The sequence below is a fragment of the Microcebus murinus genome, chromosome 4, assembly GCF_040939455.1.
Source record: "Microcebus murinus isolate Inina chromosome 4, M.murinus_Inina_mat1.0, whole genome shotgun sequence".
In the NCBI taxonomy this organism is placed as follows: Eukaryota; Metazoa; Chordata; class Mammalia; order Primates; family Cheirogaleidae; genus Microcebus; species Microcebus murinus.
The window spans coordinates 106,462,789-106,487,073 of record NC_134107.1 but is presented as its reverse complement, the minus strand read 5'-3'; the positions used below and the strand labels follow the sequence as shown (position 1 = coordinate 106,487,073).

At 43.3% G+C, this 24,285-nt stretch overlaps 1 protein-coding gene across 5 annotated transcripts in view; it reads right to left on the bottom strand.

Annotated features, from left to right (window-relative positions):
- Positions 1-24,285, bottom strand: part of NTM (neurotrimin) — an 887,804-nt gene that overhangs the window by 361,647 nt on the left and 501,872 nt on the right. The gene's annotated exons all lie outside the window — the stretch shown is intronic.

Genomic DNA, 24,285 nt, shown 5'->3' with positions numbered 1-24,285 from the left:
CCCTTTATTATAACTTCTAACACAGGGGCCATCTCTCTAAATGGAATACTATGTAGATTTCTACTAGATGTAAGAAATTATGATTTATTGCCAGGGTTAGACCCGGAACCAGATTACCACGGTATTCAGTGTAAAGTACACCTAGGCCCAGATCAGTCTGTACCTAGAGAAAGGAGAATAGATTTGGTGATTCCAGAAGTTACTTTCAGATGAAAAATGTTGTGTCATATAGGAAAGACTTTGCTATTTCATTCACCTCTGCCTAAGAAATTATCCAAAGGACTTCAATCACTTTTTCAATGATGAGAAGGCATCACTGCATCTCACAGCCTCTCCCTGTAACACGTATCCTCACTTAGCACCAAGGCCTGTCAGCGGTCCATGCATTATACACAGAGCTCCATCCACACAGCCCCTGTGCAGCCTCGCATTTTATCTCCCTGCCATATCTGTCTAATAGAACAAGAAATAATACACAGAATATTAAAAAAACATTAATAGCTAGAATAAATTATTAATTCAATTAAAGTACGAGTCCAATAACAATTCTTTTTCATTGCGTTTATTAAAAGGAATAATTAACTGCTAAGAGGGTATTAAAAAAACACACATAAACTGCTGACTCTACTCCTGAGCGAAAATGCAGAGCTTCTGTTTCTGCAGGAATAATAGAGTAGACGTGCGGGAATCGCATCATAGACAGGAGTACTTTCTCCCCTGCTTCTGCTCTCTGTATTTTCACACTGCAAACTAAGGAGTTAAAATAGCAGGTGGGGGTCGGACTTTTTTACTCTGGACCTAAGATAAGGCTCACCTTTGGGACTGAACAGGAAACTGCTGGATCATTTACTAGTCATGTTTCCTTGACCATGTCATTTAACTGTTCTCAGTTACATCACCTGTAAAGTGGGAATAGTAACAGAATCTCATAGGGTTACTATGAGATGCATATTAGCACTTGGAGCAGTGTCTGACACATAATAAGTAATTGACAATCCTGCTATCATACTGTATAATTTCTATGTCTGCCTCAGTTCCATCTATTGATGTATCATAGATAGAACCTTTTTCCTAGGGCAGCAGATGATCTAGAAAACTACTTTGGCCAGCAGCTTGACTACCAAACATTTAGCAACAACCAAGGCTTGATTAAAAAGGCGCTTAAGAAAACAGCAGTTTCTTAGAAGACTCTCAAAATTTAGGATAGATTAAAAACATGCATTTTACAGTGATCCCTCAGTCTTCCAGTAGTATACAGAGGAATATAATATAGCACATAAATGAATTTCAAGGCAAACTGAAGCTTAATCCTATATATGCTAAAAATTATCATTTTAATTTTAACCAAATTTGATGACAAATTTCTTAAAATATATGGCTCACTTGAATGCCTTGAGAGACTGAGCAAGTGGAACATAATTCAATATATTTTAAAATGCTGATGTCTCTGGTACATCATTCTGAACACCAATTTTTATATTGATACTCTTAGGAGTTAATGAGATATTTAAGAATCTCTTCTCTATATGCACATATATATATATATACACACACACACAGGTAAAACTCCCTTTATTCCTCTCTTTTTATCACTCTCAGTTATTATAATATCTGAGCAAATTATACTGCTGGCACTTTAACATTGATTTAACATAAGAACAAAATATCAGTATTAATGATAGTTAATGCTAGTATTTTATTAAAAAGCTATACTTGTCATCATCTTCCTCTGACTATTCTTTTTCTTTGTTCTACATGAGACAGGCCTTAAATCCTGGACTGAGATTTCCTTGTCATTTTGGTCTAAAACTCTACAGGTAAGAAGACTAGAGAAAAAGGCCCTAATTAAAAAATATTCTATGGATGAGGAAATCGAGTAACAGAAAATGGATCTGGCCCAGGAAGAAAATGGGAGGCCTACAGAGGGAATCTGATGAAATAGGCCGGGAGCCCCCACCCTCTCCTCTGCTCGCCTGTTCCCTCTATCGCTCATTCCCCCACTGTCCTCCTCAGGCATCGGTGGTCAGCACGCATGAGCACGTGTGCACACACACACCCCTCCAATTCCAAGTAACTCCACCAGGGAACTTTGGACGTGGACCTGGAGACAAATCGGTTCTTAGAGAAAATATTTATGGCTAATAAACACAACAAATCAATCTAAATTTCATCCGTGAAGTAGGAAAAGGGAGTAAAAACAAAAAGTAGACATCCTGAATGGGTGTTAAGTAGGGGAGGTGAGCAGCAATGCTTTCTAAACCAGGAGGTCCATGTTTGATTCAAAGTAGTAATGTGGCAAAGAATTCTTTGAGTACAATTCAAGATGCAAATATTAATAGTTCGTCATGTAAAGACCACAACGATGCAAATACAACAAACCACTATTATTCTGTTACTTTAAAATAGCCCAGAGCACAGGTATTGCAGTCACTAACAACCCATGTTAACTTACTAACTCCATCAGCTGAGTCTGCTTAACCATCAAGCATATCTGTAAATATCGCTCAATCATTACCGCCCCCACCATTGTCCAACCAACAGCCATCCCTCACCTAGATTCTGTGTAAGCTCTAGAAGGTTGCACACTGTCCTCTTCTCAGGTTCACATGCCAGTCTCCAAAGGGTCAGCCAGCAGCATCTTGGTGCAACCCAGTAGCTCAAACCATGTCACTGCTCCATTTAAAATGCTCTGATGACTTCCTCTCAAATAATGAAAAGAGACCCAAATCTATGACCTGGATCACAGAGCCCGGCTGGTCCCTCTGCTCCGCCTCTCCCCTTTGCCTACTCTGCTGCACACACGAAGATCTCTTTTCTGTTCCTCCAACACAAGATGCTTGTTCCCTGTGCCTGTGATGTTCTCCTTGCTGTTCCTCACCTGGCCAGCTCCTTCTCCCCACTGAGAACTCAGCTCAAATGTCACTTCCTTGCAGGAATCCTTTCGCTAACCTACCAGCCTCCCAGCTGGCCTCCATCTCAGTACCTCCTCTTACCCTATGCATCTGTACATGTTTCCTTGTTTGTTCACCATAACCCCTCACAACACCATAAGCTCCAAGAGTATATTGTGTCTCTTTTATTCACTGCAGAGTCCACAGCACATCACATGCACTTAATAAAAATTTCAGTGAATGGATGAATGAATAAATGTTTAGTCTATGCCAGGCACTGCTACATACTTTACCTAGATTATTATATTTAATCCTGAATCATCCCAACAAGGTAGTTCCTATTAATTACTATTCTTATTTGACCACTGAAGCTAAGTAAATTTCCCAAGTGACTGCAGAGCCCATTCTCTTAATCAGGGGTCCTCAAACTTTTTAAACAGGGGGCCAGTCCACTGTCCCTCCGACCATTGGAGGGCCGTTGGAGAGTGCAGTGCACATTCCACACATGCACACTGTGGGCCCAGGACGAGTCGGCTGCTAAGCAGGACAGGTAGCGGCAGCAAAAACACCCAGCGGGCCAGATAAATGTCCTCGGCAGGCCTCATTTGGCCAGTGGGCAGTAGTTTGAGGACCCCTGCTTTTAATTATTCCTTTATATTCTCTGTATAATACACGGTGATATGCTCTATAGAATAAGGTCCCTGACAGGTTGCCACAATACTATAAAAAGTCCTCTCACTCATCAGGAAAAAAAAAGATCAAAGCTGGTTCCTCAGTTTTTATGTAGGGTTTATTTCTTTGTGTTCTTGCTTCTTAAAAATTGGTAATTTAATTATATTGCTATATGTAATTGTAAAGAAGAATAAATAGCTTAAATTTCTTTTAAAAATGGTAATTTCATACCCAGTGCACATGATGACTATAAATGGGAAGACCAGTGCAGGTGTTAAGAGCACAGACCCTTAGAATCAAAGGGCCTAAATTTTCTGGGATCAAATCCCCACTCAGCCACGCACAGTCTTGAAGATTCCTCAAGGGCTCTGTATTCTAGGCCGTCATTTTTAAAATACGGGTGAACATAAAGTGGTAAGTGTTAAATGAGTTAATATGCAGAGCACTTTGAAAAGCAACATGACTCCCTCGCCCCCCCCCAAAAAGAGTTCAGTAAATGTCCACTAGAATTTTTATTATTACTAAATATATTTCTCACTACTTAATTACTCTGCACACCTTCTTCCTCACCTAGCCAGATTACATTTATTACAATAACCCAAATTCATTGCCCATGGGACTTTGATATTAAGACAGACTCTCCCTCTTCCCGTGCTTCTGTTCAGGTATAGGTTAAGAAGTCTTGAGAGAGAGTGTTTCTGGGAAGAGGGCGCACTAAAGCACTAACTTAATAAAACTCAGTGATTAAACCTGGGAGAGCGGATGCGTAGTCCAGAGCCATTCATTTTACACTCAGGAGGAAGCTATAGCACGAGGACACTGTGGCTGCATAACCTTAAATTATCACCTAGCAGCCAGAGAAGAAAACAACAAGTTTAGTATCTCTGACCTAGATAAATAAATGTCTTATTTAGAAAGAGCAAGTCCCTTAGGGGAAACTGGAGGATCAGGGACATGGAACTCCCAGCTAACCCAGAAAGGTATTTGGAAAACAAGAGTCTCAGCTTTAACTCTGACAACAGGATAGGCATGAAAATGAAGTGCTTTACAAATTGCCAAGAGCACCAGAAAGAGTGGCTACGATGCAAAGCCTCTTGGAGCAGGGAAGTGGCCCTCGGGCAGGCACCAGCCTCCCCACCCGGGGTCCCCGGGAGCTCCCCGACAGTCCCGAGTCCAGGAGCCAACTGGCAGTGCCGGCTGCACTTGCAGGAGAAACAGAGCGGCACTGCCAGCTTTCAGTGACAAAAGGAGTGTTCATAGCAGGCGCGCTGACAGCTGTCCGAGTGCCACATTTATTTACAAAATGTTAGTTAAATTACTGACAGTTGGCGCTGTGGAGGAAAAGCTGAGAGCAAAGCTGACATTTCTTGATCTAGTGGTGCTCAGCTCACAGCCCTGGCTCTGCTCCCCTATCTACTTATTAATTCCATTATTTGCTTGTTACTTTATCTATTTATGACTTCTGGCTTATTCGCCAGCCATTGCTTTTAAGAGGCTCGGGGCGTCCGGGCAGTTAAATTGCTCCATGCAATGGGTTCCAAAGGCCCCTGGGCTAAGAGTTGCCTTGAGGACTGGCTGTTCCAACCAGCCCCTGGACCTCAAGCAGCTCAGACCCAGAGCTCTGAAGCATCTGGAAGGTCCCCTGAGGGCAGGGAGACTCTCCCTTTGCCTCACATACTGATGATCCACGTATGCTCATTAAGGTATGAATAATCATCACCATCAACACCGTCTCTTTATTCCTCTTCTGCTGATCTGAGACAGGCTTTCTGTGAGGAAGCTGGACACAGTGCTTCCATTTTTTACTCTTTCTGACAGAGGCAATTAAGATAGAGGAAGAAGAATTGGGACGATAAATGAAAATCAACATTATGGCTCTACAGAGTTTTGGACACAAAAACGTATTTCTGATACAGCTTGTACAATCTCTTTTCCTCAAATGTTAAAAAAAGCATACATTGCCATAAACTATTGTCTTTAGTCTTTTTCCAGTGTTTCTTCTTATGTCAAAATAATGCATGTTTTTGTTGACAATTTAACATACACAGATAAGTGAAGGATAATTAGTCTTTCTCTAGACATGCCGTTTGGAATTGTAGGCTTCATCTTCCTTTCCCATCTACTTAGCCTTCTCTACGGCATGTGTCACCAGTTAATCTCTTCCATAGTCTGTATGTACTTTGTTCACTGTGCCGTGAGGACAGGGATTTCAGCATGTTGGTAATTACTGCATTCTACAAAGCCTAGAACAGTGTCCGCACACAGTCGGCATGCAATCCATACTTGCTGAATGCAATTGGACCTATCGTAACTGCCCAGAGCATGCGCTTATCAGTCTTCTGTGCTCTGAAAGCCCCCAGCTGTTCTAGGCACACTTTGAAATAGACTGAGGTTTAGCTGCAGGGGAGAGGCTATCCCAGGCAGTCCAAGACTCCGAAGTCCCCTCTCCCACCAGGAATGGGTCAGCTACAGTTATGGTCTCTTGCTGCTTCAGTCCGTGTTACGATTTGGCCTTCACAGCCCAGCCGCCCTCAGGCCTCACAGGCTCAGACCCCTTTCCGCCACCTCCCCCAGCCTCCTTATCCAAGATGACAACGTGGCCTCCAGACCAGCAGTGGCTCCTTTTCAGTCTCTTTCTGAGGCCCTGCTTTCTTCTCCCTAGCGAGGTTGCAGGCTTGCTGAAGACAAGATTGTGCCTTATTTCTCTTTGTCACCAAAACAGTGCTGAGCACAAGGCCCCACACGTGGAGCATGTGTGCAAAGAGCCCAAGGCCTACTCAGGGCAGTGTGGGGTCCAAAGGAACCTATTTTCACAACACTCATCTTATCTCATTATGGAAACTCAAATTTTAATTTTTAAAAATGTAATTATTACAGAAAATACAAGAAGATAAATGTCACTTATAATTCCACTACCCAGAAACTTTATGGGCACTACTATGTTGATGTAAGAGCCTTTCTGCTTTTATTATTTTTAGCAGGCATTTGCATGCACACACACACAGTTACAGAGCATCAAACCATTTTTGATTGATGGGTTGCAGACCAGTTAATTATCTGAAATGCCTTAGCTACAGCTCTGCCTTTGTTCATTTTCAGTACTATATTAATTTCAAATTATTAGAAAATGCATGCTAAATAAAATCATTTGCAGGATAATATATAGAGTTTATTTTCCTATAGAGGGCAATAAACAAACAAAACTAGATAATATGTTGTTTAAGAATAATTATATATATTTGGTAACACTCTAAAGGAAAGAAGGCATTAATAAACAAGAAAATTTAGGGCAGTGGTGAGCTCCTCAGAGAAGAAAGGGTATAAAATGGGCGGGAACACAGGGAGCTTCACAGGTAATGGGAGGTTGTATTTCCCAGATTGTGTCGAGAGAACACATGTGATCAATTGATTATGTTTTTATACATAGATAGGTTACACACACGCTGATATATAAAATATTTCATAATAAAAGGAAAATAATACACATTTGGCTCCTAGTACACATAAAATATTGTGTGTTCCTCGAGTAGGCATTTGATTAAACATTTACTGAGTGCCTGTTTTGAGCCAGGCCCAGTGTGAGGTGCTGGCAGGTTCAAAACAAACACAGAGGAAGAACGAGCAACCACAGGGCAACAAGTAATCTGCATTTTTCTTCACTGCTCTCCTGCCTGGACCATAAACTTATTGCTACCTATCCCACTCACTCCCACTGTCTAGCAGGAAAGACTTTAGTGACAAAAACAAAGAATTAATAGAAAAGTTAAAAATGCATTTCTGCTGGAAATTATATATTAATATTGTCTTTAAAAATAAGGGTATGCTTAATATTTTATCTGCAACTCAGTGTAATTATTAGAAACTATAGACCAAAAACTTCACTGATATACACTGAATGGTTAGCAAACAACCCAGTACCATTCAAGGCAACAATATCAAAGCTAAATGAACAGAAATTATCTACTTTTTTAAAACAGTGAAAAAGTTTTTAAAATTAAATCACAAAATAAGAATAGCAGTTTATGGCCTTATTGCTAATGCATTCATTACAAGTCATTCTTTCTGGCATTTGATCAGTTTCAGCCATCATATGATCATCAGCAATGGGGGCCCGGCAATGTGGCTGAACCTTTGACCTTTAATGACCATGAAAGTCCAGGAAGCAGATGCCGTTTATTCACACAACAAAGCCACGTAACTTCTACTCCTGGGGAATTTCATGACCAGTCCGGGAAATCTTTAGGACATAATCATTGGAAATAGCTTCATACTTTGTGAATCAATGTGAGCCCCAAAAAGCGAGATTCCCAAAAAGAGCTTTGGGTAAGTGCTAATAAGATAGAGGTGCCATAGGAAATTGTAGGAGCACAGAGAAGGTTCCATGGGAGCACTATGTCCTATCTGTGACGCAAAGATGCAAATATTATAAAATACGGCCTTTGCTTTTAAAGAACTTAAAATTTTTACAAGGGTAATAAGTTACAGAAAAATAAAATTTAAAAAATGCCAACATACAGCAGCCAAAACGGTCAAACTGCTCCATAACACTAAGCATAAAATCCAAAGCAGTCCCCAGGGCCACACGGCCCGGCCTGGGCTCTGGCCTCATTTCCTCTGTCTGTCCAAACCAAGGATTCTCCCACTTCAGCACATTTGAAAATCCTCCCGCAAATGTGCACAGGCTCACTCCCTTGTTCATCAGCTCTCGCTCAAAGGCTCGCTGCAGAGAGACCTCCCCTAACCAGCGTGTCTAAAATCAGAACTACCTCCTCACTTCCCACTCCCGGGCCTGTGCGCCCTCCTCAGAGTACTCCTCGCCTCCTGGCTTCACGCTGTATGGCCACTACGTGTTCATCATCTTCTTATGTCTCAGGGTCTAGCACAGTGTTGGCATTTAGCAGATGTTGAGCAATTACTTCCTGAATAAATAACTGAATGGTTATAAACAACGAAGTAAGGGAGCATGAGACAACAAGAGGTTTGTGCTGATCGGCAAGATCTAAGAAAGGGTGGGTTTGTGCTGTTTTGCAGGATTTCCACTGGATTTGGGGGTTGGGGGCAGAGAGCTGAAAGACATGGAAAATGTGACCAGGCTAAGCAAGCCACCGGGAGATGGTGTGTTCCAGGGTTTGTGGTGGGACCAACCCTAGCTGAGAGACTACAGAAGTCTGTACCTGGAAACTCTGGCAAGAGCCAGAACACAGATGAGAAAACCTATCTTCCATCATTGTCCATTCACACTAAATAGTTTTAGCTAATTATGAATGTATTCATTATATAAAATGTTTAATGCCCTAATAAGCCAGGGACGATCCTTGAGACTTTACATGTTATCTTATTATTATAAATAATTAGAGTTACTAAATGAGCTAATCCATGTAGAGCATTTATCATGTAATAGTAGGTTTTCACTGAATGCTGCCTCTGATGTTGGTTTTGCTATTATTATTATCATTCTTACAGCAACTCTGCCAGGTAGGTGTTTAGTATTTAAGGTATTATTTAGCTCCAGTTCACAGATAAGAAAATAAAGTCTCGGAAAGATTAAGTTAATAGTTTCATGGCTCAAGTTAAAGCCCAGTTTAAATTTGTTCCAACTCCATGGTCCATTTTTCCCCACCACAGAATACATTCTCAATTAACATGCTTTATGTAGACTTATATGAGAGTTGAGTATATATGTTTGGGATAGATATTTACATACTGTATCTCCTCACACTAAAAAGAAGGTCTAGCACTCGGCTATTTGAAGCTATGTGTGAACCAATCTCCAACGCACCCTTGAGGGCCATGATTTCATGTCTGTTACAGCATCAAAAACTCAGTGCTTATCTGGGTAGAATTCCACACTATCAAGTATCCCACCTTTCCATTTCTTCTTCCTTTTAGTTGGTAGGGAAACCCATGCTGTGAATAAGATTCTGAAAGTCTGTTGAAACTGTGTTCCAGAGGAGGGTCCCATATACTTTAAGTGAAAAGAGAAGGCAGCAGCGTTTTGCTGTGGATAAAAATTCAAACAAAATATAAACCTCCCATCTAGGCCTAGCTCTCCGAGTCTTCCAATCACTACATTCTGAAGGTCAGGCCCGCCTCTCCCAAAGAGTGGAGGAAGTACAGAGAGGACGGGATTTTGCACCTGTGGACCGCTCTGAGGCCAGTCCCGCATCCTGGTGTGGTCCTTGGAGCCCAGTACCAACTACTAATTATATATTAATGGTAACTAGCAAAGAAACTACTTTTTAAATAACAAAGGTAACCCCAGGGGCAGGGAAATGTCAAACCCAATGCTTAATAAAGTTGGTGCAAAATGCTTTAGGGCTGCAATGTTAAATTTCCAGCCATAAGTGGATACGATCCAAGGAGTGAAAAAAAAAGGTAAAAAACCTCAGTTTCTTAGCATACACAGTGCATAGGGTTGATTACTGAATAGAGAGATGAAATATGTGCTAAATAATTCTTCTGAACAGTTCATTAGGCTTAATCCATCTCTGATTTCTATGAGTCTATTAATTCCAAATATGCACCTGCTTAAACGTACACACACATCCACACACGATCGTAAAATGCCAGCTTAATTTCACAATGTAATATCCTGGAAATGGCAACAGGTAAAACGTCAGATTGGATATTATGCATATTTTAAATGTTTATAATTTTCAGATGTGATAAAGGAAAATGACAAAGAAGAGTAGACCCACGATGGATGACATTTCAGTTAGAAAACACCAGACCCTCGTGGCTAGATGTGTGAGAGCCAGGAGCGGAGCATCAAATACGGGCTGCCGCAAACCACAGAACCAGAGCAGCCTGGTCAGTATCCACGTGGGAACTACCAGGCATCTATGCGAAGCAAATAAAATCGACACAGGTGCTAGGGCTATTTGTTTATGTGGGATTTTTATTTAATTCTCATCTCCTAAAATGCCTGCTCCTGTCCTCATTCGCTCCTTAACTCTGACATTATCATAGCTCTTGCAGACTCTCAAGACCCCCAGATCCCTCTTTTTTCCTGCTCTTCCCTCCTTCAGTTTGGAGACCTCCTCCTGCTTACCTTGCCCTTCTCTGGCTCATCAGATCTGCTGATTGCTCCGCCTAGCACGTTCCTCCAGCAGACCCCTGCAGGGCTCTCTGCCATGCTTGGTGGCTCTGACCACGCAGCAAGCCCCTGTCCTCACCCACAGTTTACTTTCTGTCATGATACTTTCTACCACGTGATGTACTGTTTTTGTACTTATTAACAGACAGCTGGGTCCTGCTAGGTACAGCTGTACAGGTTGTGTGCTACTCAAAGGTGCCCAGCTGAGAAAGCTGAAAAAGCCAACAAAATGCAGCTGGCACTCTCTTAGTTCAACCAGGGCCTCTAGTGAACGACTTCATCCTAACTGGCCCGTGCAGGTTGTATGCTGCGAGAAGATGCCCTTTTCCTAACGCATACCAGCAGCAGCCCTGGTCTCTCTTCGCTAAAAATCGCTCTGTGAGAGAAGAACTTAGCACCGAGAACAGTGCCTGGCTCGCAGGAGACGCACAGTAAGGACTACTGAAGGGACACATGAAAGTGCATCCATTTTATTCCCCAAGGATACATGAAGCTCCTACTATGTGCCAAGCACTGTGCAGCACACTGAGGCAACAAGGAAACTAAGGCGAGATCCCTGACCTGACCCCTGAATTGCAAAATCTTGGAACTGAGCCGCCTTAAATCTCACCCTCTCTCTGCAACGCCTCCATTCCTTGTAGATCGCCTACCCAGGACTCTGCCCCACCCCTTCCCTTTCCACACCTTCCTGTCTCCTTCACTCAGATTCACTCCTGACCACCCCACCACCTGGCTGCTCTTCCAAGACCAGACCTGACAGTGGTTTCCTCTCTTTCTCATCAACATTTTTTGGAACAAGTCTACAAATCATCCCATCTGTGTCTTTACTGCTAAACACTGAATGTTAGAATATCTCTTGCACAAAAGGTTACACTAAAATAAGAAACCTCCAGCCATTCATGAGCAATTTGTCATTGAAGAGGTATTTTCACTAATTATAGTATATCTTGAGTTATATTCATTATGGGCATGTGCTAATTTGCCTCAAGGTAAAACTTTTCTTTGTCACTGGTTTTCATATAACTGCAGAATAAAACAGACATTTTACTTGGACTAGAGCTGTAAAGAGTCAAGCAACTGAACATCAAACATTTGAGGCTTCAGTTTGAAAAGGCCATAGTTCTCACTTTCAGACACATGCAAAAATCACCAAGAAGCTTGCCAAGAAATTTTAATAAGTGCTTAGAGTTAGATTTCTTTTTAAATGTGTATATTTCTGTGCAGTTAAAATCAGAAAATATGCTTTATAACAGTTGAGTGTTGAATTAGCTAGGATATTGCTAGGTACTGTAGCAAACGAACACCAAAATCTCAGAAGCCTAAATAGGAGTTTATTTTTCCTTGGTGTAGTAATCTAACAAGGTTCCGGGTCAGCTGGTGGGGTGAGTGGGAGCCCTGCCCCCTGCAGTTGCTCATGAACTTGGCTGATGGAGCATCTGCCAAATAGGACAGGGGTTTCCAAGGTGATTTTGGACATCAACATCCAAATGGCCTAAGGAGAAAGAGCAGGAAGAATTTCACAGGGGAGGTTTTTATGGGCCAATCTACACATAACTTTGGCTGGCACTCCTTTGGGTAGAGCTGTCATATGGCAACCCCTAAATTCAAGAGAGGCTGGAAATGCAGCCAGCTTTGTGCCCAGGGAGAAGAATAAACAACTCATATATGGTTTTAGCAGCTAGAAGTCTTCCTCAAAAGCAAAGAACTGGGCTGGGCAGTGTGGGTCAGGACTCGCCTTCTCATTTCAGACACAGGGAACCTGAGTCTGGGCACACTCATTTTCTTTGTAGTTTCACACAGTGAGTTGGGACAGAGCAGGGACTAAAATCTAGGTCATCCTGGCCTCAGACCACTAGTCACATTCCAAAACCAAAGGACCTTGCTGTGACTTTTCAAAATCCACCCCACGCCAGGATGCTCATGTAGCTATAGGGTGTGCACCAGCAGCAGCCACAGCCCCGACCCCCACACCCCATGCTGTGCACCTCTACACATGGCACCGGGCTTACGAGAGGCAGAGCACTGCCAACCACCCACCAGGGACCCCTGCAGGTTGGGTCCTTCCCCCGCTGTATGAAGCTAACACCAAGCATGGACAGAATGCCAGACACTGCTAAGCCCTTCACACTTCAGGACTGGCTCGGGATCCACGTTGTTAGTCCTCTTGCATGAGGACAAACTGAGGCGCAGCAAGGTGATTCAATGTGACAAAGATCGCAGACCTGACCCCTGAGCTAGGATTTGAACCCAGGGAAGGGTCTGGCTCCATGCCCCGCACTTAATCATCATCCTCTAAATCGCTAAGGTAGAATTTCCTTAATAAAGAAAACTGAATATAAAATATTGCCCCTTGAATCATGTGTTAAATTTCAGGCTCACAGCCTGATTTCCCTCTGACTGCCACTTCCTTCCCTTCCCCCCACATTTGTAGGCCATGAGCTAGATAATCCTTATTCTCCAGTGTTTATTAGATTTTCCATAAAACCCCTTGTAAAAGTGAATATTTAAAGGCCCCTTAGATTCCACACGTGTAGACTTTATGAAGTGTGTCACACTGCCCCGACGATTTCCTCTTCAACGTCTCATTCCGCTCACTCACAGGGAAAACAAACCCGTCGCCGGCACGCACACGCGATCCCGCTGTTTAATAACACCCAACCCATGCCAGCACAGAGACAGACCAGTTTCCCCTTCCTAATAAAAGATATATCATTTTCACTACTTATAACTTACACGCCTCCTAACAAATGTTTCATTCACTCAACAAATACCCTTAATATATATGCCATGTTCCGGGCAGTAATGTAGTCACTGCAAATGAGAGCAATAAACCCAGTGGCCTAGTGGATCTTACATTTTAAGGGAAGAAGACAATAAATAAGTAACAGATAAACACATAACAGACTTTTCTGGGTGTTAAGAGCTGGGAAGGAAATTAAAACTAGATAAAGGGGGAGGGGGAAGGGGGCTGGGGTGTGGCTATTTCAGACAGCGTGGTCTGAAACCCTTCTCCGAGGATGGGCTATTGGAGCAGAGAGGCGAATTCAATGAGGGGCCCAGCCACACAAGACAGTAGCAGATCTCGGCAGAGGGAAGAACATTTCTGAAGTCAAGAATGGACTTGGGCGGCTCCAGGAGCAGCAGAGTCCACTGTGCAGCACCCGCATGGGTGAGGTGCAAGGATGGTGAGAGGTCTGAGGGTAGACGGGCCCCAGGTAATCACAAAGCCTCTCACTCCATGGACGTGTGCCGTTCCATTCTAAATGCAGCTGTAAGCACTGAAGGGCTTTGAACAGAGTCATGTAATTCGTGTTTTAAAATAATAACTGGTGCTGTCAGGTAGAGAATGGACTCCCGGGGAGCAGGAGGACCAGATCAGATGCCACCAGAACAGTCCAAGAACAGGGTTTCTCAATGGACTAGATACAGTAAAGGCGAGAAAGAAAAAACAGATAAAAGCTCTACTAGGTTTTTGGCCCGGACAGCCAGCTGGGTGGTGATGCCCATTCCCAAGATCAGAGCGACTGAGGGAAGCACGCGTCGGTGTGGATGGCAACGGTCCCGTGGGGCTGGGTCAGGGCGCTAGTTGGGAGGCACCCAGTTTGAATGTCGGCTCATCCTAAAATGGGATCTGTAGACGAACGGTAGGACAGACGGCCTAAAGGTCCAGAGTGAAGGGCGTGGTCAGGTCCCATAGTGGACAACGGCAGCAAGAAAGGGACGCTGGGCAATACAGGGTGGTCAGGACATATGCTCCACCCTAACTGCAGATTTTGAGAAAGATGGAAAAGGAAACCTCCAGAAGCCACAGTGGGCGGCAAGGAGGACATCTGTCCAGCTGTGCTAAGCGGGGCAGAGGAGAAAAACAGCCGCTGTTGAGATGACTGGGAGTGCTGCCCAGTGCAACCCAGGCAATGGCCAGGTTTCTACTTCAGTAAAAATAAAAAGAGAGAGAGAAAAGAACATTGAAAGAATAGAATGGAGACATGAGGATTTTGCTGGCAACAGATCATGAAGTCTGGAGAGTAGATAAGTTTGGGGAATGAGGGAGAGATTTGCAACTGGATCAGACTATTGGATGCACAAGACCATGTGGTGATAAGAATCTCTAGAAGATGATATATGGCCCAGAGGTTGGGGGGCCCATGGCTGAGATAACTAAGAAGATACAATAAGGTTTGTCCAGATGGTTTCTTAGGAAAAAGAGGGTAATCAGTTCTAATTATATTTCTACCCTGATCAGCCTCTTTGGTATTTGTAACAGAGAGGTTGAGGTCATGGCTGGGAGAGAGAGAGTCATGGCAAGAGCATCCAAGCTCTGAGGCCTTCCCCGTGGACTGCAGTGCCTCTTGTCATGATTGGAGACCAGGTGGTCCAACCAGGTCTTTCTGTGTTCTTCATATATGATTAATATTATTTAACAAATTCTTTCTTTATAATACTCAAATATACCAGTTTCCTAGTGCTGTAATAGAGTACCAAAACTGAGTGGCTTAAAATTACAGAAATTTATTGTCTCACAGTTCTGGAGGCTGGAAGCCTGAAATCATGGTGTTGGCAGGTTGGTTGCTCGCTGGCAATATTTGGCATTCCTTGGCTTGCAGGTGCATCACTTCAACCTCTGCCTTCACTGTCACATAACACTCTTTGTGTCTTCTGTGTCTCCACGTTGTCATCTTATTATAAGGATACCAGATACATTGGTTTAGGGGCCCACCCTCCTGCAGCATGACCTGCAGCTAATGTCTTCAGTGCCCTTATTTCCAAATAAGTCACATGGTAAGGTACTGGAAGTTAAGACTTCAACATATCTGGTTTTTGGGGGGAGGGGAACACAATTCAACCCACAACACTACAGAATTGCTATTTCCAGTTTTTATGCATAACAACTGCACTAAATTAAAAATAATTTGCATATATTCTTTCTTACTGATAGGTTCTGATGTGTTAGAATTTTGGATTGAGCTCTCCTGACAAGTAAATTTATCTGAAGATGATTATTCTGAGTGTGAGAGCACTTTTCCACTTACCCACTATGTTAGAGCCTGTTTGAAAGCCAGAGAAGATCAAGAAACTATTTTCACACAAATACATCTTCCTTTGCCTTCATGGGGCCAACAAAGCTTTGTGTGAGGTTGATTTCATTTTTTTTTTTTAATTTTCCATCAGTCTGTTGGTTGATGCTATTTTCATTAAAAATCCTATTATTTTAAAAAATCCCTCAGCAAGATTGCAAGATGAATCTATGCCTTTATTTTATCAGGCAAATCTAACCACCCAAAAGCTTTCTAAGCCAAAACATTTCACTCTGACAAGATGGCAAGTTAGCCAAATATGCCCAAATTAACCCAAATAACTCAACCATGCGAATACATGAGATTTGAGAAAAACAGATCATGAAAGACTGAGACTGCTATATATAAATAGTTCACTAAATTTAAACTAATTTAAGCCCTTTGGCATCAACTTAAAGCAGAAGAACTGTTCCTGTGGTCCGATCGGCGAATCCTGAGATCAGTCACTAAAGCCAAAGGCAATGGTCTTGCCCAGACTTGCCCAAAAGAAAAATTACAACATGCAAAGAGGTTTCCTTCTCTGTGTTCACCATCACCCTGTGATATAGTTTGGATATCTGTCCCCTCCAAATCTCATGTTGACATTTACCCCAGTGTTGGAGGTAGGTGGGAGGTGCCTGGGTCAGGAGGGCAGATCCCTCAGGAAGGGCTTGGCGTGGCTCTAGCGGCAATGAGCACTCTCGCTGCACTAGTTCCGCAGGATCTGACTGTTACAAAGAGCCTGGCATCTTCCACCCCTCTCTGTATATATCCGCTGTCCTTCCTCTTGCCATGTGATGCCAGATGCCCTTCATCTTCTGCCATGAGTGGAAGCTCCCTGAGACCCTCACTAGAAGCAGATGCTGGGGCCATGCTTCTCGTGCAGCCTGTAGAACTGTGGGCCAAATAAACCTCCTTCCTTAATAATTTGCCCAGCCTCAGGCATTTCTTTATATTATAGTAACACAAACAGACTATGACACCTTGCAAGCCTTGAGCCTGCCTGCCGATGACCAGGAGACACAAATGAGGAAAATAATTACAATCAGAGAAGCTTAATGCGGCAAGGACCTTAAACTCATCTCCCCCAGGTGTTATCCTAACCTCTGTTTTGCCACGTGACTCCAGTGGAATTATCACAGAAAAATTACCCCTCCAAGGAAAAAATGTCTACCAGTTCTAAGTCCATGCATGAATTCACAGATAACTTGCTCCACGGAAGCTTCCGTATGGCCTTTTCTGATGGAAATTCATCTTCAGAGCCATGAACTGTCACAGCTTGCTATGCAACATTCTTGTTATGGGAAATAAAGAAATACCTTTCTTCTCACTCCCTCTTGCAAATAAAATATCTCAAGAAATTATCTGAACTGAAAGAGATTCCTAGAATCTAAACAGATGTGTAAGACAGGCACTAAAAAAAAAAAAAAAAGAAAATCACAATTACAGGTGGACAAAGAGGGATTTCTCTTTCTAGATCTGTCAGAAGCAAGACACAGTGTATCTATTCAAGTGAAGCTGCATGGGGTTTAAGCTACAATAGTTTATAATAAAAATTACTATGTGTGTGTAAATTATATATACATATATGTACATAGACATACATATATATATGTATGTATGTATGTGTACACATATGGAGAGAAAGAACTGTTGTTATAATTTATGCGCTAAGCTTTGAAAGTATTAACAATACTTTAATATAGGTAATAACTGTCCTCTTTAAACAAAGTGATTAAAAATTTTGCCTGTGTGATCAAACAAAGAGCAAGTGCCTGAGCCAGGGTTAGTAGATCCCTGGCCCACAGTGTTTTCTTCCCCAAACCCCACTCCTGCTCAAATGTTGACTCCGTAAGGTCTCGTTTGCTGAAGATCTTTGTTCCCACAAGTGTGGACTCCCATTATGCTTCCCTATTGCTTCCTTCTCTCCTCGACTCATACAATTCAAAATTGCATACTAAGCCCAATAAATTCTTGGTTTTCTAAAAACACTATTATTTGGCCTTATATATGATGTTGGCAGTACTAGTCATTTATTATTAGTTATCTATTACACAGTGGGAACCCATCAACTTGCTCCCAAGGAAGCAAAATGGCCTCAAATACCACAAGGATAATGCTTTATTTTACTCATCAGTGGAGATTTTAAATCCAAGAGAACAAATGTGCTGTTACCATTAAGTATTAATGTTCTCAAGATTCCCCAGGAGAGATGCCAATGATCCTATCACTAGTACAAAAAAATAATAATACTAATAGTAAGGAAACACACAGGTGCAGGTCCCAATGCCATGGTATCCACATGCACTGGCTTGTAGAACCCTCATGTGCACCTAGCTTTGTTCGGTACTCCATTCCCAAGAAATACATGGAAACATCCCAGTGATTGTTAACTCTCTGTGAGAGAGTCTAATGTTGCTGATATATGAAGGAAAAGATTGTGGAAGGACCTGGAATAAAAGTCTGAACACACTGGGAAATGCTAGGACTCTCTGAGGAGAAGGGAGCTCTGGACGCTGGCCGGGTGGGTCTCCAAGCCTCTGTGCCACGGGCTGGGAGGACTCACCTACCCCCTCGCCCATCCTCACACGCCAGGAAAGGGGATTCTTGTGCGCCACCACAGACGCACTGGGTCTCCAGGACGAGAGAAACTTGGCCGTGAAGAACAGAAGGAATGGAATGAGACTAGCGCAACGGTGCAGAGACAGACAGCCTGGAAGTCAGACACTGCTGATCCTGAGACCCAGCTCACAACCGTCTGAGTGTGTGATCTGGGAAAAACCTTCACGTGGCCTTCACGTGGCATTGGTCTCCTGAGGTGTGAATCAGGATAGTAACTGTATCTACTTCATGGAGCATCTATGAGGATTAAATGAGACTCTGCCGGTGAATGGCTCAGCACAGGGCCTGGCCCACAGTACACAGCTGTCCCACAGAGTCAGAGCTGGAGCATAAGAACACAGGCCCTGGTACCAGACTAGACCAGCAGTTAGGAGAGAACACGGGCATAAATGTCAGCTAATTGCACGAGAATCGTTCACGGTAAGCAAGATGCTTCCGCACTTAGAGGGAGAAGGTGGCCCTTCCTTCAGGCACACGTAGACGCTGGCCGGGGCTCACAGCCTGATGCAGTGTGTGCTAGCTGCCTCACGACTCTCGCTGTCTGCAAGACAGCGGGGCAAACTCTCCGGTCTCTGCAATCCTTTCAAACTCAAAAACGCTGAGCATTTAAAGGAGGAAGAAAGGAGAAACTTTTCTGCAAAACGTCTATGGTCTAGATGAGAGCTGCTAGAGAACTGGGCTGTCCCTCTGTAGCCTCCTCTGGGTTCCAGTGACAACTGGCATACTCCTACTCCTTCTGCCCCATGGTTGGTTGAGTTTTTAGTTTTCCCATTTTAGTTTTTGGCTCCTCAACAGGCTGAATGTGCTTCCAGGAGCCTCCCTCTGCAAGCCCATCTGTCCATGCTCCTCAGAGCCAGGGGCCACTGGCTAGAAGCCTGGCAAGCCCCAAGGTGAGTGCACTGTGGCCAGTCCCGGGAAGGGGCAGGGCAGTGGGAACAGCACATGAGTGGCATTGCTATTCTGAACGAGTGAACTCATAAACAATGGATCAATAGTTACACCACAAGACAGCCACTGCCAGCATATTCCAAAAATAGAGAGAGAGGAGGGTGGGCAGAGAGGTGCTTTTCTGTACCCCTTCTTATTTTGAAAGCATTAATTTCTCTGTGGTCCACCTGGGATTGAGTACATCATTTCTTCTAAGGCTTAAGGACTGGGTAGGGAAGGTGCCCAGCTGAAGGCATGTGCCATCATGGGTGTGGCTATGAAATAATGGACAACCAACACAGCACATCTGCATCCTGGACAGATAGACACCGGCTCAATGTCCCATGTGCCTTTGTAAACTGCCTACCAGCAGCCCAGCAAGAGCAGCCTCACAGCTGCAAGACCTGGAGAGAAATGACAGTGAGCCAGTATCATGTCCAAGGCCAGGATAACACAAGAAGATTCAGGAAAAAGGACATAGGAAAGAAGAAGAAGACAGTGATGTCAGACCTTCATTCCTTCATTCATTCATGCAAAAAATACTTATCGAACACCTTCTGTATGCTTATACAGTGCTTATACAGTGCTGAGTAAAATAGAAGGTACCAATTGTCAAGGAACTCATAGTGCAGTTGGGGAGGACGGACCGGACCGTACACAGATCACCAAACAAATGAATGGGAGAACTTGAGGCAGAGAGCATCCTTCTGCAGAAAGAATCCAGGATGGTAAGCCAACGTAAGACTGGTGGTGGCGGTAGGGAATTATTTTGATCTGAGTGTCAGGAAAGGCCTCAGTGGGGGGTTCCATGCGAGTGTAAGCCAAAATGATGAGAAGCAGCTGTCCGAGGAGGGCTGGTGGTAGGGGCATCCGCAAAAGGGGAGGCCATGAGAGGAAAGGCTCTGTGGCTGGCATAAGTGCTCTTCGCGAAACAGAAGGAAGGCTGAGGTGTCTACAGTGCAGTGCGTGAAGGGAAGGGAGGGAGGACAGTCATTCAGACTTTATTAGCAAACACTATGGGCCAAGGCCTGTGCTCAATATTAGCATGCAAACCCAAGGGAGGCACGGTTCTGCCCACAGAGGCCATGGCGTAGCTAACAGAGACTCCATCTGCTTATAAAATGAAATGCTAAGTACTTTTTTTACATGACATGAACAGAGTGCTCTGGCTTCCTTTATCTATAAGAGGACTCGCTGGGTCCTCTCAAGTATCAAAACCACATTATTCTGTGCTATTCCGTGGAGTTACATATCAAAACTCAACCCAACTCTTGTACATATCTCAGACCTTTTATTCTTAACTCATCCTTGAAAAACAACATCATTGAGTCTCCAAGCCTACTGTCTAGACACATGACAGAAAGTATAGTTCAGCCTCTGGTATTCACTTACCAGATGATCCCCAGGAAATAATTCACTTACTAGTTGCTGCCTTATTCAGGGAATCTCTGAAACATGAAAAGCATTCATTGAAATTGCCGAGTGACGCATCGATGCTTAGCGAAGGTCTCTAAGTGAATGACACCCACGCAGCCTGGGCATCTCAGGCTGCTGGGCTCCTCGCCGCCGCCTCTGCATTTCCATGGGCTGAGCTGGGCGCAGCCTTGCCAGCCTCGCCCGCCCACCAAGGGCCTCCACCAGGGAAAGGTGCAGCACACTCTGCTCTGTCTGCACAGCTGCCGTCGCCCGCGTGTTAATGGGCACATTCTGCTGCACGCTGCCCGTGACATCCTTGTCCGCAGTCAGCTTTCTGAGTTGGACCCCAGTTCCCTGAGAGCTAAGTCCATGTTTCATGCCTCTCTGCACCCCAACACCCAGTTCAGTGCCCTTCCTGAAAGAACCACTCAATAAATCTTTCTTGGTTGGTTATAGTCGAATTTTAAAATAAAATGATAGAGAAATATGAGAAGGAGATAAATTGAATATAAGCTGGGGGAGAATTCTGTTCTGTTTTCATTCATTGCATCTGCTCAGTAAACATCTGCAAGCACACAGTGCTCGTGGCATGATGAGGCATGAGTCTTGCTTTCCATGAGTTGCTCTGTAGCCCACAGGGAAAAAGAAGCCAGAGAGTTAGATGATATTGCAAAATAGGGTCTACACCAGAATGAAGGGGCAGATAGATAGTAAGTGCCACTGTGGAATTAGGGGAACACAGAGTCCAAACAGTCCTTCATAGTCTGGAGAAAGCTTGATGTATGGCATACAAACTCAAGGATCAAAGTCCTGAGTCAGCATTCCTGAGTCAGCAGCTCTGCCACTTGCTGCTTGTGTGATTTTTAGGTAAGTTTCCCTTTCTGGACCTCAGTTTCCTCATCTATATATTTATGGGGATAATTAAGTTTATTTCAGAAAGTTGTAAGGATTAAATGTTACTGTACACATAAAATGTTTAACACAGTCGCTGACAATGATGGATAGCACTATTCATCTAGTTAGCATTATTATTATTAGTGACTCAGAATCTGGCTTCAAAACTTCCTAGTTGTGCCACTTAAATCAAAGGATATAAACTCTCTATGCCTCAGTTTTCTTGTCTATAAAATGGTAATAATAACAGTATTTACATCATAGGGCTATTCTTAGGTTTATGTGCTAAAGTTGTGATGTTGAAAGATGGGCTAGATAATATAAGAAACTTAGATACTCTCTATACTCCCTAATACATGGTGAAACTCTGGTAAATATTATTATTGCAAATTCTGTTTTACATAACCCGATTCTTTAAAAATATGCACACAGACTATCACCAGGAAAGCAGAAAGAGTACGAGATTTCAAATTGTAATTCTTTTCAGGCTGTTAACTCCATGTTAGGCGAAAGGTTGCCCAATACTTCCACAAGGACTGCTAGAACTAATTGGATAAAATAAAACATTTTTTTTAAGTTTCCTAACACTAGAATCTGCTGGCTGAAGCATTTATACTTTGGGGACTAGAAAAGATCTTCAGATAATGATACTGGTGAGAACAAAGCAGAATAAAATAAAATTAGAGCAAAAAGTCCTCTGCTGGTTGTGACGAAAACTACAAGCATCAACATCATCACACAGAGCAAGGGGGACACAGTGAACTGCCAGGGCAGTGCAGAGGTGCTCAGATCTCCCCTGGTTGTGGTTCCTTGTAGCTTAGCCATATGATCAAGCCAAAAAAGAAAAAAAAAGTAAGAACAAACAAGGAAAACAGAAAGAAAGAAAGATGGAAGATGGAAGGAAGGAAAGAAGAGACCCCTGGCTCCTCACACACACATACAATAAAAAGCAAAAACAAACTAGCCCAGAACCCTGAACCATTAGATTGTCTCGACCTAGAGTCAAGGTAGGGTACATGCAAACTTAGCAATTTGTATGCACACAAAATAAATTCTGAAATTCCTACTTGCCTCTCTGTGCATATAATTAGAAAAGAGAGAGCCTGTTTGAGAGTTCAAGGGCTTCCACTCTAGATAATACAACCCCAACAAGGTAGCCCTTCCTTGTTCTAGTGCATTAGAGTCTGAGAACAATGAGCGAGATTCTCAAAGGAATAAGTGTCCTTCTCATAGGCTGTTGGTTACACCTCCTGCCTGATTCATATCGTAAATGAGGTCTGTGGCCACTGGCTGGTGTCAATGAGATCCTATCTCATCTAATCCCTGCCCTGTAGAGTGCTATTCACCACAAGCAGCAGCCTCCTGCACAGCAAGAAAACATTCAGCCCCTGAGGCTGGCACCTAATGGCAGGAGATGTTCCAAGAGGAACGTGGCTGGAGTGGGCCCAATTCAAGGGTCTAGAAAGGAAGCCCCACCATATTCCCCTTGCACCCAAACAAGACATTGTGCTGAGAGTATGTGGGAAAATGCAAACAAACATTATTACTGAAAGAGACAAAGAGGAACCCCCAGAGTGAGAAAGAGACATGGAAAGAAAGACAAAGAAAAAGAAGTCAACCCATACATGATAATGCGATTTTAAAGAGAAGCTGCTCCTAGGCCCATCCTGTGGCTTAAGACATGCCGAACGCAACCACCCTTCAGGCAGTACTAATTCTCACGAGCCCTGAACACTACCTTCCATAGAGCAGATCCTGGCCACTGTGGGAGTCTCTGTCTATCAGGTCCCATTTGCTATGATTTTATTTTCAAGTCACTGCAGAGCCTACTACCTTCCACCTCCTCCTTGAAAAAAAAAAAAATTATCCCATTTGTATCTAAAATGTTCCCCATATGAGAGCATCTCTATTTTGTCCCTGGGGGACTCCTCTTTGAAGCCAAGTGTTAGGTACAAAGGGGCCATCCAGAGAAGATTAAATTTCCTTGATTACATTGCTTGACAGGTTCATTTTTTTAAGTAGTCTGAAATCATGGCATATTTGCAAGTCCCATAAAATCCCTTTATAAAACAGATACACAATTATTTGGGACTCATGGCAGCCAGAAGTTTCACCTTTGTTAAAAATAGTCCCCAAAGAGCTCAGTGGAAGAGGTGAGTTTCATGAACCAATGAGCAACTAGGAGTTCAGTGGAGCCATGAGGACTTCCTCTCCAAAGACAAAGGATCATGGGATACCTGCAGCCTCACATGGGTCCTTAAATTGCACACTTCTTTGGCAATGTGCTGATAATTCCTCTGGGTATTGCCAGTGCCTCTCCTCACCATTTTCTATCCTGTAGATATTACCTTAAGTAGACAGTCCACCAACAATCACATCTTAGAAGAACAGCCATCGGGGATGAAATGGTGGACACTAGCACCAAGGTTATCTTTCCAAGAATCTTCACATGCAGAAGACAAGCACACTGCCATGTTGGCTTGTGTTTAGTGCAGTTGCCCAGTTTGGAAAACTTTACTTAGGGGAGCATACTAAAGCAAAGAGATGCAGGAAAATCGTTCCCATGAACCTTCTTAACTTCTACCTCATGCTTACTTTCTTATAAAATCCCAGAGAGTAGAATTTCCCATTGCAATCATTAAGTGCGGTGCCCTCATGTGAGTGGTGTGGTTCATCAACAGTGGAAATAGAGTCTCTGCAGGCAAGGTAATCA